Source organism: Cyanistes caeruleus, chromosome 2 (assembly GCF_971803275.1).
Source record: "Cyanistes caeruleus chromosome 2, bCyaCae1.hap1.1, whole genome shotgun sequence".
NCBI classification, from domain to species: domain Eukaryota; kingdom Metazoa; phylum Chordata; class Aves; order Passeriformes; family Paridae; genus Cyanistes; species Cyanistes caeruleus.
In genome coordinates this window covers 15977911-15994474 of record NC_141702.1, presented here as the reverse complement: position 1 = coordinate 15994474, position 16564 = coordinate 15977911, and the positions used below count along the sequence as shown (strand labels likewise).

The 16564-nt window shown below is 40.1% G+C and overlaps 2 long non-coding RNA genes across 2 annotated transcripts in view; one reads left to right on the top strand and one right to left on the bottom strand.

Moving 5' to 3' along the window:
- Positions 1-16564, bottom strand: part of LOC111925932 (uncharacterized) — a 215878-nt gene that overhangs the window by 185038 nt on the left and 14276 nt on the right. The gene's annotated exons all lie outside the window — the stretch shown is intronic.
- LOC147654633 (uncharacterized) lies at positions 7440-15234 on the top strand. Its single transcript, XR_015282777.1, has 4 exons — positions 7440-7807; positions 7919-8072; positions 8802-8852; positions 10434-15234. It is a non-coding gene; the product is annotated as an uncharacterized LOC147654633 (long non-coding RNA).

Genomic DNA, 16564 nt, shown 5'->3' with positions numbered 1-16564 from the left:
CAGTTTTTCTGAAAACCCTTTAATGGACATATTTCAGGCTACCATACAACATCTTAACTCATAACTTAGCAACAAAATTTAGACTGTATATTTCCAGCCTGGTTGAAATCTATTTATTTGAAATTCTGCAAAGTTTTGATAGTGTTTTAAGTATAACACTTCTGAAAAAAAACAAAAAACAAAACAACTCCTTTTCTGAATCACTGAAACTTTACAGGTAGATAACAGTCTTACATAGGACAATATTCCTTCAGTATTTTTCTGTTCAAATGCCTTTACTTTATCAGTACTCTTAAGACAAGGGGGCTGTAGGGTATTTTGTTTACACAAGATAGCTCAGCCCTCCTAATCAAGATTTTTGAAAAACAGCCTTCATCCTTAGCTCTACACTAAGGGATTGGACAGTGAGGTCAAAGTCATTAGTCCCTGCCAAAAGCCTTATCAGGTCCCTCTAAGCATGTCCAGTAGGATTTTTTGTTGTGGTTGCTTGTTATTTTGGATGAAAACTGGGATTTTCAGTGCAGCCTCATATGGCTCAACCTGGGCACATTCACAGGAGCAGAGAGGTCTTGTGCTCACAGCAGCACAGGTGGTGGAGACCCTTTGGCACAGGGCTGCACCCTGCACTTGGGGCCCCTTTGAAATGCAGCTTTCATGAAATCAGGGGTTTAATTGTAAAGTTGAAAGGAAAATGGAGACTGGGAAAAACTCTAAACATCAAAACTTAGAGAACAGATAATCCTTTTTTAGGAAGTACCCAGAGATAGCCCTGGTCATTTCATTTAGACCTCTTACAATGCCCAAGGCACTTGTGACATCCAAATCGTTCCTACAGCTTTGTTTTTCCCTGTTTCCTACTGCTGAAACAGAGACTCAGTGATGGAATTCGTGATGTTTCACTCAGTTTTTTTCACATAAGTTATCTCCTCTTACCCCACTACTTTATTTCTGGTTGGCTGTAGCAAATTTGTATCAGACAAAGTTATGAACAAATAGACATTGCCATTTTAAAATTTACTATGTATGCTGTTTTATCCCATACCTACACAACAAACATCTCAAACACCTTGCATGAATTATAACATGGTATTTTTGTTTACTTTTACTATCTGCTTATTGCCATAAAAAAAAGTAAAATTAAATTAAAAAAAAAAAAAAAAGAAAAAAGAAAGAAGTGCAATAATCTATGGCAATGCAAAATATAAGTATCCACTTTAGATACACAAAGATAAAGAAATTAGAAGAGACTTAAACTCTGAGCTAATGCTTCATCCCTAATTCATTCTCTTGTACCCGTATATGGAACATTCAGCACAATGAACCTGTGAAAAGACACATTAATGTGTTGTGGAACTGGCATACAAAAAATTGATGGGGAATTTAATGTAACTCTGATCAGAGATTGGGTCAGAGATTTCAGAAATAAGTAATGCCAGGCAAATAATTTATATTTTAATTCAGGCTTTCCTTAGTTTTTTTGCTTTTATTCATACCCCAAATATTTTTGGGGAAGAAGGCTTTTGCTGAGGCATCCTATACAAGGCACTGAATGTTTGACAGCAGTCAGTACTTGCTGATTTAAGTGCACTAATATTTCTTAAGAGGTCATAAGTCACAAATCAATGTCAGGGTCTGAATCTCTCTTAAAGATTACTAAAAATTATTAAATGACATTTGCAACAGGAAGAACATACTAGTCCTAACATTGCAGGGTATGTTTGTACTCAAAACATGTTCACAAGATCTTATACTCCTATATTCTAATGACGTAAAAATATCTTACATAGTATTAACATCGAATTGAACAGAAACTCATGCTCTGTGATAGATTATTTCCAAGAAGAAAAGCTTGCTTTTCGAAGTTCTTCCTGCCTCAAGCTTGTTTTTTTAGATTTCCTATGAAATGAAACAAGATTTTTAAAGAGAGGAGATTTGGAAAAAATACAGAAACTATGTAATCTTTCCACTGTAAATACCCCTGCTGAACTGACAATGGAAAGTCGAAGGTGTATGCAAAATCACTGCAAATAAATTGCTACATGTGCTGTATCTCGTAGAACTGATGAACAGTTTTTATTACATTTTTGTTCATTGGAGATTGCTATAGAGATCTCTGCATTGCAAGTAGCCACACCATTTTAGTGCTTTGCTGTTTCAGAAGAGCAGATTTTCTTGATTAATAACAAAAGGTTTTGTTGGGATCAGAGCTGTTTCCCACCATCTCTATGCAAACCCGGCAACACAAACTGTGTACATTAGCATTTCAAGGAGCCTCCTATTAATGATGGCAAGAAAAGCTTCTCTCGGTGGGTAAAATCCATTTTGTCCTCTCTTGTGACATCTGTTCTAACTTTTAAAGCCAGAAAGGAAACTAGATAATGCCAGAGAGTCTTTTGATTTACTGTATTGGCACTTGTGATGATGCTTCAGACTATAAAAGCATGTAACCCTAGTGGACATACATGACTGTGTAAATGTGAACATCTGCATATTCCCACAACATAGGGTGAATTGAACAAGTAATTCCAAAGTTCTTTGTTAAACTTTTAACTATCTTTTTTTTTTTTTAAGATTTCATAATTATACTTTCAATTACTTCTATACCATACAAAATTCAACATTTTAAATTGTATTTTTATGTAAATGTTTACTGCTACATATGTTTTTTTAATTAATTTCATTTCCCAAAAGCTTTTCTTTTTCTTACATTTTTGTGAGTGAAGACATTTAAGCAAATAGAGTTGGAGTTACTGAAACATGGTTAAAAAAATAAAACCCCAAACAGTGTAGAATAAGAAAACGTAAACTAAACCCTGCAGATTTCTTACCTCTTTACACCATCTGTGCAGTATTGCTCTTAGGCCTTTTACATTGGTCATCCTGGGAACAAAGCTGAAGGCAGATTCCAGCAGTTTTTCCATTCACTATTCATTCAGAGGTTCATCAGCTCCATATGGATCCAGCCAACTGCTGTGTTAAATCAGAGCCTTTTCCCAGAATTGACATGGTAATGAAGTCATGGTATTGCTCACAGAAAAGGCCTCCATAGGTATTTTCCTCTCTAACAAATCCAGCCTTTTCACCCCATTCACTCCCTAAAATTATCTCATAACATTACAACATCTGTGAACTGGGTTTTTGCCTTTTAATGTCTAGCATGTTTTATTACATGACTGTGCATTACGTACTGGTTAACAAGACTCCTACACAACCAAGGAAATAAACTTACACTCTTCCCAGCTCAGATTGCTTTGTCCCCTTTTAATTTTTATCTACTATATTTATTTTTCTGCAGATAGAGCTGTCCAAACTATTGATATACAAGATGAACTTTATTTTTTTTATTTCTATTACGAAGTGACTTCAGAAATATTCCAGAATGAAAAATTGTTTAACCACAAAATAGTATCCATCAATACAAAAAATCGTTAAAGATAGTTTGTATTACAGGCAACTATGTTCTAAAAGTGTCCTTCAGTTCATCAGATGTGTGAGCTTTGCTTTAACTACAATGTTTTAAGATTTTTTAAGGAATAAATACAAGAAAGTTTAATTCTGCAATAAATATGTAGATACTGCCTTGATATGAAAACACAAGGTAGCTTTATTGGAAAACTATGTCTTTTGTGTAGTAATAATGTACTTGAACAAATATGATCTATAAAATGGGTATCATTACAGATGTGTTTGTGTGTCCAATGTTTGTCATGTGCTGACTGAAGAGATTAGTCTGTTACTTACAGTTAGTGTAAGCTTTTGAGATGGTCTGTCAATATATGTTTCACTTCTGGTCTGCATGTATGCTGACTTTTTTTATTGTTCTTGTATGAGTTAACACTCTGTCCTGGTAAATTTTGGCATTTTTTGGATTGGAAAGCAAAAAGCTGCAGAAAGATAAAGCACACACAGTTCCCCTTCTGCACCCCAGGATAACATCCATCCAAGTGCCCCAGCCAGAGGGAAGCAGTATGGCTTGCAAACTGACAGTGGGGTGCATGGGACAAGTGACTAAAGGCTCTTCTTAGAGAAACTGTCTGTGGTATCCCTTCTGACTTCTCTTCATGGTGCTGGTCCCAGCACCTCGAGGCAGAGATGGTAGAGTTACTGCATGTGCAGACAAGGACAACTAAAACAATCAAAGAGGCAGAGTTGCTATAAGAAGAAATAAGTGACTGAAAAAGATTAGAGCTCAAATCTGATGAGGAGATAGCAGAGAGAGGGAATGTAAGTAAAGTTTCTAGAATCAAAAAGCAGAAGTCTTTGGCAACTTTTGCAGTTTTACAAGGAGGGGTCACTTGATGAAATCAGTAAGTGATTGATTTAAAAGAGGCAAAAGCACTTCTTTACAAAGCATCTACTGAACTTCTGGAGCCTGCTGATGCAAAAGGGTGAGAAGGGAAACTGCAGATGTAGGATCATTTAAAAAATTATATAACTTGATGGACCATGAGTCCATAAGCAGGGCTACAGTCTAACATCCTTAACACAACTATTCCAGGTGTGGGAGGGAAGTGAAGAAGAAAGAGTTGCAGAAAGTGGCCAGGCTAGTATGGTCTCCCTAAACAACATTTCCTATTTCTGCTTTCAGAGGCACAACACCTGGGCAGCTGGACACTGGCCTGGCCCAGCTAGTGTCATTGCAAAGTTCTTTTTCGTATCTTGTGAATGTCATTCAGCCACCACTCAGATCCTAGAGCTTAGTGTTCATTCTACTGAAACAGTGACTGTCACACTCTGCCAAAACTGGCATCAACCAGTTATATCAGTGAGTGACAATTAATGGTTGTTTTATGGCAGGAGCTCCAACTGGATATCAGAGACCACATTAGTCACTGACAGCATCTGTGCTGGATTAGTTCCTGGGGAAAAGTGTCCTTGTCTGCGCTTACTGCAGTGGGGTGCACCATCATGACTCTTCAGATGTATGTTACTAAGTTAGAAAAGGAGCAACAAAAAATACTGGTAGAACACATATGCTCCTTATAGGTGAATTAACTCATTATTAGTGGGATTAGCCAAACAAACATGTCTTTAATCCTGACATCTTTAAGTCTGTGATGTTTAAAAATACAAAGGTCCAAGTCTGAAGATATCCCTTCTATACTTGTAATTCCAGAGGACTAGAGAGCTGTAAATACAGTGACAGCTCCACCAGCACAGTTACACAGAAACATTACCCAGGGTGCATCCAAGCCTGACCTGGGATGAATGCCAACAGCCCCAAGAAGAGTAAAAGAAGCACTTGATGAACATGAACAACATCCTTAAAATACTTCTGGCAATTGGGGGGAAAAAAACCTTGCTGCTTGTATAAAAATAGAAAGAAATGAAGAATAAATAACATCTGCAAAGAAGCACTGCACAAGAAAAACATATGGAACTTCTATAGTAGATTATGCAAAAGAATACCCTTTACACAATGAATTTGTTTTACCCATCCATGAAAACCAGCTGCTGAGTCAGAGTCAGCCTACTCCATTTGTTCATGCTTTGGCTTTCAAGTTAACTAAAGTTTCTAGCACCTAACACAATGCTAACTGCTGACACAGGGTATATAGAGCAAAGACAAATACCACTCTACCTACAGGCCTCTCTGGTCCTCCTGAATTCAGACAGGATTCCATCTTGTGAAGTGATACTGGGCCTTGATGTAACAACTGCAGGAAAAATGTGGAACTGAGAGCAACGCCCAGGCAAGTTTCAAGTCCTGATTAGTAAATCCTGCTGTGGCAACCTCACACACCAAAAGGATGGTTTATACCAAGGTTTTCTGCTTCCTTTTGGCACCAGGCAGTTATGAAGAGGAAATGTTATCACTGTCCTCAAGAAATCACACACGCTGTCTCCACAGCACAGTATGTCTCTTCCTTTCCAGGCAGCAGTTTCCAAGCTGGTTAAAGCCAAGCTGTCCCACACAGCAGAGAGCTGAGGTGCTGACTGGCCCCTTGGAGAGCAGTGGAGGGAGGGGGGAGGGTACCCAAATCCCCAGTGCTGGTGAGGAAGATGTGCTTGTTATGTCTCTGAGGACAAATGCTAAAGAAATTGGCCATTCTCTGTGTTTGGACACCTACTGACAACTGATCTTATCCTTTCTTGGCAAGACCTTTTTAACTATTCAGTGCACTTTAGACCTCTTTATTCACAAATAGCTGTTTCAAAGTAGCCTGGGGCATGGATGTATGGCATTGTGTTGCAATTGCCCCCACAATATTTGCAAAGGGATTGTTTATCTATTAGGTATTATGCATCTCCCCCACTTGCTTCTTCCTAGAGGCTACTATGAAGAACAATGCAATCATGCTTGAAAGTCTTTCATCCCAGTATACAACCAACCATCTCTCTGAACAGCTCACACAATGTATTTACAAAATGACTACACCCAATATTCTGAGATTCTGATGTAGTATCTCCTTGTCTGCCACTTACCTGTAAACATGTGGAGATGTATGCCAAAGGTAATGCTGATGGAGGGAAAAGACTGCTTGTTTGAAATGGGACACTTACACCTGGTCAGAATGGTATTCATTCCTTGGTCAGAGCTGCTCAGCCCTGCTCTTGATTGCTCTAACTGCCAGAAGATAAAGAGGAACTAAAGAGGTAAAGCTGTCTCCTCAGCCAAGACTTGCAGGTGAAAACCTGAATTCTAGCTCCTTCTTGCATGCCTGTATAGTGCTTTCCACTGCAACTTCTGTATGGGTACAGGCTGTTTGATTCAGTGACACTACACAAGACAGGAAAAAAATCTTCAATTACATTTGTTAGATTTGTAATAAATGAAAGCAAATGAAAACATAATTTTGTTGGAATAAGAACCACAGGAGTTTGTAAAGGCAGAATCCTTTGTAGCCTTGTTCAGTGCATCCCACCCTGGATAGAACAGCATCTACTCCACATCTCAGGGATTTGACGCAGCAAGATAATCAGTTAATTCCAGTTACACTAATGAGCTGGAAAAAAGTCTCCAACATGAAAAACAGCTTTGCTAGCCACTCAGAAGAGGCTGCCCTAACACAGAGGTTTGCTGCCAACCCAGGGCCCTGCATTTGGGGTGTTACAAAGAGGCCTCCAAGCCTGGCAAAAGCTGAGGATTCATGTAGGATCAATTGAAGCTGCAACAGAGTCCAAAATATCAGAAGGGACTTCATGTACCTCAGAAAGATATTGAAAGGATCTGGGGCACAGGTAGTGTTCTCTTTCATCTCCCCAGCAGGGCATTGAGACTCAGGCAGAGTGAAAATAGTGCATAAGGTGAAGGACTTGCCATAAGATTGATGCCATGCCCAGAGATTTGGGTTCTATCATCTGGGACATGCCTGTGAGACTGGGCATGTCAACAGCAGATGGGACACACCTGCCCAAGGGGGTACAAGGGTTTTGGGAAGCAAGCTGGTGGGACTTATTAGCCAGGGCTTTAAACTAGATTCAGAAGGGGATGCTCTACCAGGTGTCAGTAAGGAACCAGGAAACAACAGCCCTAAAACAGGGAAACACCTACAAATCATCCCAAAGGAATTGGAGAGGGCTCCTCCCAAAGATCAACAGCCCAGTTACACTAATGCACGAAGCATGAGTAACAAGCAAGATGAGTTGGAAACCATGGTGCAATTAGAAAACTGCAACCTAATTGCTATCACAGAAACATGGTGGGATGAGTTGTCATGTTTGACTGAAGCATGGCAACTGAGGCCCACAAGTTTCAGAAGAGACAGGCTGGGAAGAGGAGCAGGAGGTTTACACCCTATGTTAAGGAGGGGATGGACTGTGAAGAGCTGCCACTGGGCAACAGCCATGAACAGGCTGAGAGCTTGTGGGTAAAATGTGGGACAGGACCAGCAAAGGACACCTGGTGATGGGGGTCTTCTCTAGGCCACCTGATCAGGGGAAACCAGTTAATGAGGCTTTTTTGATTCACATACAGGAAGCATCACACTTGCAAGTTCTCATCCTCATGGGTGATTTCAACCACCTGGACATCTGTTGGGAAAATACAGCTGGCTGCAAGCAGTGCAGGAGACTCCTGGAGTGTGTAGAGGAAAACTTCCTGGTCTAGATGTTAGACAAGGCAACCAAAGGTGAGGTATTACTGGACCTGGCACTTACCAATGTGGATGAGCTCACAAAAGGAATTAAGATTGGAGGCAGCCTGAGCTGTGGTGACCACACTCTAGCCTGGTGAGGAGCAAAGTCAAGACCCTGAAGTTTGCAAGAGTGAACTTCCATCTGTTTAAAGAGTTAGTGAGTGAGATCCCCTCAGTAACAGGCCACAGGGGCTAAACAGAACTGTCAGCTCTTTAAGGCCATTTTTCTCATCATACAAGAGCTCTCAATCCCAGTGTGCAGGAAATCAAACAAAGCAGGATAGAAACTAGTACAGCTGAGCAAGGATCTGCTTCTCAAACTGAGAGGTAAGAAAGAAAAGCATGGTCAGAGTATGCAGGGCAGGTCACCTGAGGAGACTACAGATTTCCCCACCTAGAAGTAGCTGGGTTTTGAGGCACAAAAGCCCAAAATATGAAGGAGACTATGCTGCTGTTTCCAGTGGAAGAATGAGGAAAGACATTTCAGAGTCTGCAGTCCTCAAAATTTTCCTACGTATAAACACCCAATTTACAGAATGTAAAACATCATATTAACTCTACATGTGTAAGTTTAGGACCACAACATAATAAAAGCACTGGGGTTTGTTTTATTTTTTATTTTCTCCATAGTTCACAGCATTCAACTCTGTTCTGATAAAACCAGTGGATATCTGCCTTTTTCTTTCAAGGGGCAGACATGTTCTTTTACTCTCCCCTCAAAAGGTCCTTTGACTTTTTACCTCCCTTGGAAGCTACCCTCAGCTTCCAACAACAGTCACTTAGGGATTCTTGGAAATCAACAGTAAGTGGACAACATTTCTAATTTTTATCTCACTATTTTCAATCCTTCCTATGTACTGCTGGTGGGGCTTGGTGGCTTTTTTTCATTTTTGGACAAGTACTTTCAGCTTCCCCCTCATCTGTTCCATTCTGGAATGGCTGCTATCCATGCCACTTCTTTACATTTTTGCTTTCTACTTCATGCTTGTGTTCAGGTATATACTTCATGCATATTGTTTCAAATCAAACCACTACCTGCCACTTTTGTTTGCATTGACCAACAGCTCCCTAGTAATTGCTGCCTCTACATTTAATCCATCACAAACTACATAAAACTCTTTAAATTAAGCTTGCAGATAATTTGTAGGATTATAATCCACGGATACATAAATCAATAAAGAAATTAGTTCAGCTAAAGACCACCCATACTTCCCAAACTAAAAATTAAACACCAAAGTAGTAAGAGATTTCACTGGTTACTTCTGCATTTATCTTCTAGGTGTCTTTTTTGGCCCTCCATAAGAGCATGAACAGTTCAGATAAACGTTAGGGCACAGAAAAAGAACACATCCATAAAATGAGGTACTCATTAACAGTAAATTTCAGCATCCAGATTCCTTGCTGATATGCCAAGAAAATCAAGATGAAGGACTGGCAGGAATTTCAGGCCTGCTGTATATATTCTTCTATAATTTCTTTTAAGATGAAGTGGGAGAAAATGTGCTTAGTTGTTTGTAAGACTCTTTAAAAATAAGCAAAGTTTGCTTTGAAGTTCACAAACTTGCGAATATTTTAGCTCAGGGCTGTTATACTGAACTGCTTGTTAAGTGCAGCAGGAACAATCTGTTAAACTATTAATTTAAGAGATCTATATACCTGCACTACTTATGATGTTGGCATTAAGAAAAGAGGGAGTGCATCCTTCATAAGACCTGATCCTGCAGTGAAATTCACAGTGGCAGGTTATGCATCAGTCTGAAACTTGAAGCTGGACCAAGTCCCAGGTTCCTACTTTCTTTTCTTTAGAGTTTGTTTACAGCTTTTGCAACTTGTTAATTTGATGTCAGTTTAGAAACTTCAGGTGATCACCAACTGATCACTGAGTTCAGTCAGAGGTGTGTCAACAAGACATTTGAGTTCATTTGCATTTAGCTTATTTAGTTGCATTAACTACAGTCACAGCAGAGCCCAGGTACCTGTGGTGAGCTGCTTACTGATGGCAGAAACATCAGAAACAGAAAAACAGACAAAAGGTTTCAATAAGCAAAGCATCTGCAGGGTGTTACACAGCACTGGAGCAGGTGCACAGTTGGGCTGTGCTGGATGTGCAGGCCACTCCGGAAAGGCACAGTATAGCAAAAAATCACAGTTATATAGGGCGGAAATTAGCTGCTGGAATGAGAGAAACACTTTGAATGTTTATCTGTCAGTGTCAATTTTTAAGTCAGTGATCAGTGACTGCTGAGCCATGGAACTGACTCAGGGGCAGACATAGTTTGGGACTCTGGTTCAACTCTCCCTAGAGACTGAGCTTACTTATTAGATGTTCACTGACTACAGTTGGTGTCATTTGAGGTGCCAAGAGGATGGAAGGAGGCTCTCCTCAGTGGTGGCAACAAGAAGGCAACAGGCAGGAATGGGCAGGAAGATGTACAGGAAATTCTACCTGAATATGAAGAAGAACAACCTTCCTGTGCAAGTGACCAGAACAGGTTGCCCAGAGAGGCTGTGGAGTCTCCCTCACCGGAGATATTTGAGAACTATCTCGACACAAATCTGTCCAACGTGCTCTAGGATGACCCTGCAGGAGCAGGGAGGTTGGAACAGATGACCCACTGTGATCCCTTCCAACCTGACCCATTCTGTGATTCTGTGATATGTCTCAAAAAATCCTGCTCCTGAACAAGCAACTCTGCAAGACTCCATTTTAGTCATTTGGACTTTGTGAGAGATGGAAATATAAAAACATACTTCCTACCACTGACAACAGACCCTCTGTGATTACAGTGCAAGGGATGTTGCTACAGATGGTCTTATGGATGTTTATGGAGAACAGAAAGGTAAATTCTGGAAAAGCAGAAAAAATGCAAATTAATTTGCTGGGCTACAGCAAAAGCCCACAACCTTGTCACAGATACTCATAAATACAGGCAGCCTTTGAACTGTATGTTATATGCAGCAGGCTGTTGCTGATGAGCCTCAAATGGGAAAGCAGTAAAGGATCAGGCAGCTTCTCCTCTAGTTAGAAACATACCTCAACTGGTTTTGGGCAAAAAAAGTCCCCAGTTCTCTTTCTCATTGGAATTGACTCCTCACAGTTGAGATTAATCCTTAATCTGATGTTTACTCAGTTTACTGCTTTTCTGCATTCTACATTGTCCATGTCTGGCATTACACTTTGTATTTATTTTAATCAATATATATTTATTCATCAGCTGTGTTCATTCTAGCTATGGCTGAGATGGCAATTTCATTCTAAGTCTACCTTTCAGCTGAACTTTCTCATGCTTGTTCTTAAGCCAGAACTTACATGTTTTTTCTGAAAATTAGAAGTAAACATGCGGTCTTTTTCTAACCTCTCGTATTTAAATGTGAGAACACGATATTTTAACAAAATGCTTTTGATACATAGCAACTTTTATTTCTCTTTTTAAGCCTTTCAATTTTAAAGCAACTCTGAAGTTATAGGAACAAGTGTTTCTTCAAATGCTATCACAAATGCGAGAAGGCACAAGACTGTCTAGTATGGTTTGTAAGGAAAAAAGAACACCACCACTCTCATTTGTGCCTGAACTCCAACAAGAGGGTGAAGCATGTGACTGTGAGAAAGTTTGAGTCACATTTGCATACAAATAGTTAAAGAGCACTCAAATGAGTCATGAAAATTCACTCTGTTTCTAAAAATGAGTGAAAATGCTAATGCAATGGTAAGGCTGAGATTTCAATTGATGATAAGCAAAAATATTTACTGTTCTGGTTTCAAAGAGACTCTAACTTCTGCTCATTATTCCTATCTACTACAACAGCCCATGCAACATTTGTTCAATACAGATCTTGCCAGTATTTATCTATATACATTTTTTAATTATTTGGGTATTTTTTAAGGGAGGGTGGATTTTTTTTTTGTGCAATACCACATTATTTTTCCTGCATTAATGGTGAATTAATGATTAATGTTATATACATCATATAACAAGGGGTGATAGTGATAACTTATAAACAAATCATAAATATACTTAAATTCTGTGCCCTAGTGAAAACAGAATGGTCTAAGATAATCTAATGTGTTGTTCAGGAAAGCAAGGAAGGTGTCAGTGCTGGGATTTGTGCAAAAAGAAAGATGGGAATGGAAAAGAGATACCCTTTTTTGGAAGAAAGCATAGGTGTTTACTTGCAAAACTGTGTAAAGGCAATATTAGAGGATGATGGAAAGTCAGTTAGGATGAGTACAGTTTTCTGTCACTGCAATGACAAAAAAAAAATTAAAAAGTTAAAAATATACAAGTGCTGTTCATGTCCAGGGCCCAGGAGACAAAGCAGCAGGCTTACCACAGCTTGAAGTGCTCACTCTCCATTTACAAACATTTATAAAAGTCAAGGTAAGTGGAGCAGCTGAACAACTCAAAAAGATGACTCTCACTGACAACCTTGCTTCCATACCAGCTATCATTAGCACCCATCCACACCACAGGTAACACTTCTATTGCTCATGGGGAATACATCACGTGACGACTACAGGAACGAAGTATTGCCTGACTTTTGCATCTGTCATCCTCACAAGCTGCCTGGTTTTAAAACATTAGCAAAAATGGCAAGGTAACAGCTTGTGTTTGTTCTGTCATCCCCCCACTTCAAGACCCCTGACGCACTGAGAGACAGACTGCGGGTCAGGTTCTGCTCTGCCCCGTTCTTTCTGTCGTTATTTACACCTGAACAAACTGAGTGGAAAACATGCAAAATGGTACCATTTTGTTTTGATAGTGTTTTACCCTCACTTCACAGGGGTGAGAATGAATAGACAGGGTGCAAGGCAGTGGAGAATCAGGGATTCTGTATATTAAAAAACAGTGCAGACAGCCACAGAAAGTGTCAAACATCATACAAAAGGACTACTCATGCAGTCATGCTCAGCATCTGTGATCTGGACAGTATAAACAGAAGTCACTGTCTTTGGACTATGTGGATTTTACAGGGTTTTGTTTATATGATTTAAAAATCAGCAGACCTGCAAGGCTGAATGTTGCAGGATGCTTTGCAAACAGCAATCTCACCCGAAACAGAAGCTTCTGGAGCTTACGAGAGGAATTCCCTCATCATTGATACATGGTGAAGGCTATTGTCAGGTGACTGATACTGGCTCTCTGCCACATGATGCTGGAGCCTACAATATTAATTAAAAACCCTAAAATAATTCAAAGAATTGCCTGTCTGAAGCTAGGATGCCTTCTCCTTCCATATGGAGTTGGGAAAGTAATGTCAACTAGGAGGGAAGCCTGTCTGCCACTCTGAAGAATTAAGATCTGTGGGTTCATATGCAAGAAAGTCACCTCCTCAAAAGAGATCTTTGATGCTTACAGCCAAGATGTGCTAACAAAGCCTGAAAGGGTGGACTCTGCCTTAGTCCCTCAGCCAGGCATCTGAGTTCAGGATCTGAATTTGCAGATGAAGGAAGGATGGAAGCAGCACGGTGGCTAAAAGCAAACTGGGATGGCTAGGTGTGAAGGAGAGGGAAGGCAACAACCAGCAGAGCCAAGAGATGCTCCTGTCTATGTCAGTTTCCAATGACAGCTGATGGTTTCTGAAATGGCATCATGGCCTTGTGGTCCCCAGCAGGAGAGGGTTTGAAAGCAGACCCACAGTAGGAATAACATGAGCATATTTTCACTCAGGCTGTCTAGAAAACAATTTAACTTCCACTCTGCCCAGCTACTGCCAGCAAAGCCCCACAGATGTGAGGGATGGAGTGCATCTTAAGGAGTGATTTGAAGGCTAGTGGCTGGAAAGAATTTTCCAGGCCTTTGTCCCACACATGGAAGATAGCACACAGGAAAATGTGAAGATACCTGTGCGGTAAAAGGACAAAGGTGTGGTAGAGGTCGGCATCACTACCAGAGCAAAGGTCATGTTCAGCTATGCAGTAAGTTAATAGAGCTGGATGAAAGTGAGCATAAAGAGCCCAAAAAAAAGAGCAAGGTTTTTGTTGGTTTTTTTTTTTTGCCTGGAGCATAGAGGATGTTAGATGAAGTTAGTGGTTGTAGATGCAGGTTTTCCTCTTTAACCATCTGGTTTGTGAATTGATGGCATTTTTTGTTGTTTGGAAGAAAATCTCACGCATTCTGGGATTTTGTTTTGGTCTCCCTCATACTGCAAGCACTCTTCAGAGCTATTAAGTTGAACAGCCACTAGTTAAGCACTTAAAGATGGGCTCTGACAGGTTTCCCAAGCTGCTTCTGAAATGTATTTGGCAAATAAATTCCTCCTCATCTGCTAATTTCAGACTTTTAAAATAATTTAGCTCTCAAGTACATAACATAATGTTATTATTCTGTTCTTTACAATCTGAGGGCAGAATCTATTTAGAACGTGAGCAGGCTGGATAAATGCAAGTGACAAACTTTAGATAAAATTCACTTGCCAACCCAGAGAAGTGAAACAAATTCCCTCTCTGCTCTCACAGCCACCTGTTGGACTAGCCAAAAACCAGCCACATCCCACACACACATTCACAAACACACCTGAAGCTGAATCCAAAACTGTAATCTGACAGGGAGAGTCTTCCTGGGCCTCACTGGATTTGCATCAGACCCCATAGGTGTAAAGCATGAAGACTACTGAGTCTCCATCAAAGGAGTTTCCACTGCCTGTTTCATGTCTTACCCACAGCCACCCCCATAACAGCTGATTCACACAGACAGCCTGCTTATTCTATACAGGAATGTACATTTGCAGCTTATATACATGTGCTTCACTCCACAAAACACTACCAAAATAGCAGAAAAGAGAGAAATTGGCACACTCCAGACTGCTCCTTAAAACAATTCTGCAAGGTGTGTTGCTGCTCTCAGTACAGAGCAGAGAGTATCATGTCCCCAAATAGCTATGCCTTTATCAGGTTTAAAAAAGGAGGGAAGATCTGCAGTACAGTAGAAAAACACCCAGTCAATAAAAAAAATACCAAAAACTTTCCCATGACATTTTTTCCTAATAGAATCTATAAAAGCACTTCTGAAAACAAATCAGAAGCTCACATAAAGAGAAATACAATCACACTTCAGAAGAAAACCAAGATTATTCTCCTGAACATTTTCTCAGGGAATTCTCAAAGAAATTGCCTGGTGCTTACAAGGCCTGTGAAAAACCAAGGCTTCATATCCCATTCTTCCCAGTTTAGACTGCAATTTAGAATTTCCATTGCACCAGGTAAATGTCCCAAATTATCACTTCTGGAGTTTCTTATCTGAGGAGTATAAGAACCTCACTGGATCAACCTAGAACCTATGTCTCCTATAACCTAGGAAACTGATTTAACTAGGGCTAAAATCACCACAGTTCACCTCACAAGTTGTCCTAGTAGGAGATAGAAATACAACAAACTTCTTCAGAAGCATTCACTTTCTGGATAGTGTTGCTTATTTTAGCTTGACATTTCAAATGAAAGAAATCTAAATTGATGAAGAAATCTGAAACTTGTATTCTCCCTCTCCCATTCCCCTTTAATCCTTAGACTTCCTTGTTCCTGCTCCAAGTCCTCATCCAGCTGTGACTGGTACTTTCTCTGGTCTCTGGCAGTCACCCTACTGTCACTGCACTACCTTGTGATTTCCCAGCTGGAGAGCAGGAGGAGGAATGTCTCTATGGGCCCTAAAAAGCTGAAAAGGAGACCAGAATGCCTCTTATTACAATTATTACAATTATTACTTCTGCCACCCCAGAATCTTTTCCCACATTTATTAGAACATATTCTGTACTACCCTCAAAAGGGATATTTTTCAAGAACAAGAAGAAAAAAATCAACAAAAAGAAAAAAGAGAAGCTGTTACCTTTAAACCAATGGTAATATGTGAAGCAGCTGGTCAGAAAATGTACTGGCTACTACTGACTCTAGCTGTGGCTGCCAAACTTATGATAGATGGGACCTGTTACTTCAAGTGGTGTTCTCATCATAATTCAAATCTTTAAGGACAATTCCCATTGGATTAATGACTTCCCATCTGATAAACAGTGTCCTGAAACAGGTCTGCTCTAAGTGACTTGTCCATCATCTCACATTAAAAAAAACTTAGTGGCAGAGACATGGATTAAGTCCTCCAGAACATAATTCAGCTGTTTTAAGAGGTATCTTCATTCTTTGTGTACCTTCTAACACAACTGGGGTAAGGCTTCCACAGAAAATAACTTCCCTCACCATGTAAGTCCCACCTTTGCCACAAAGGCATACACAGCCCTGCTGGTGTAGATTGCACAGCTAGCAACAGGCAGAAATGCACAAAACTTAAAACTATGAGCATCTAGCCTAGAGGTTACACACTGTGAACTGTAATACCCCAGCACTCCACCAAACCACAGTCAGAAAAGCTTCTTGGTCTATTAGCCACTGCTCATTCTTCTCAACGCTGTCAAACATGTCAAGAAATACACACACACACACAAAAAAGTGGAGAATTGTCAAGAAAGTGTGAGAGCCAACCCTAACCTGGGCCATCCAC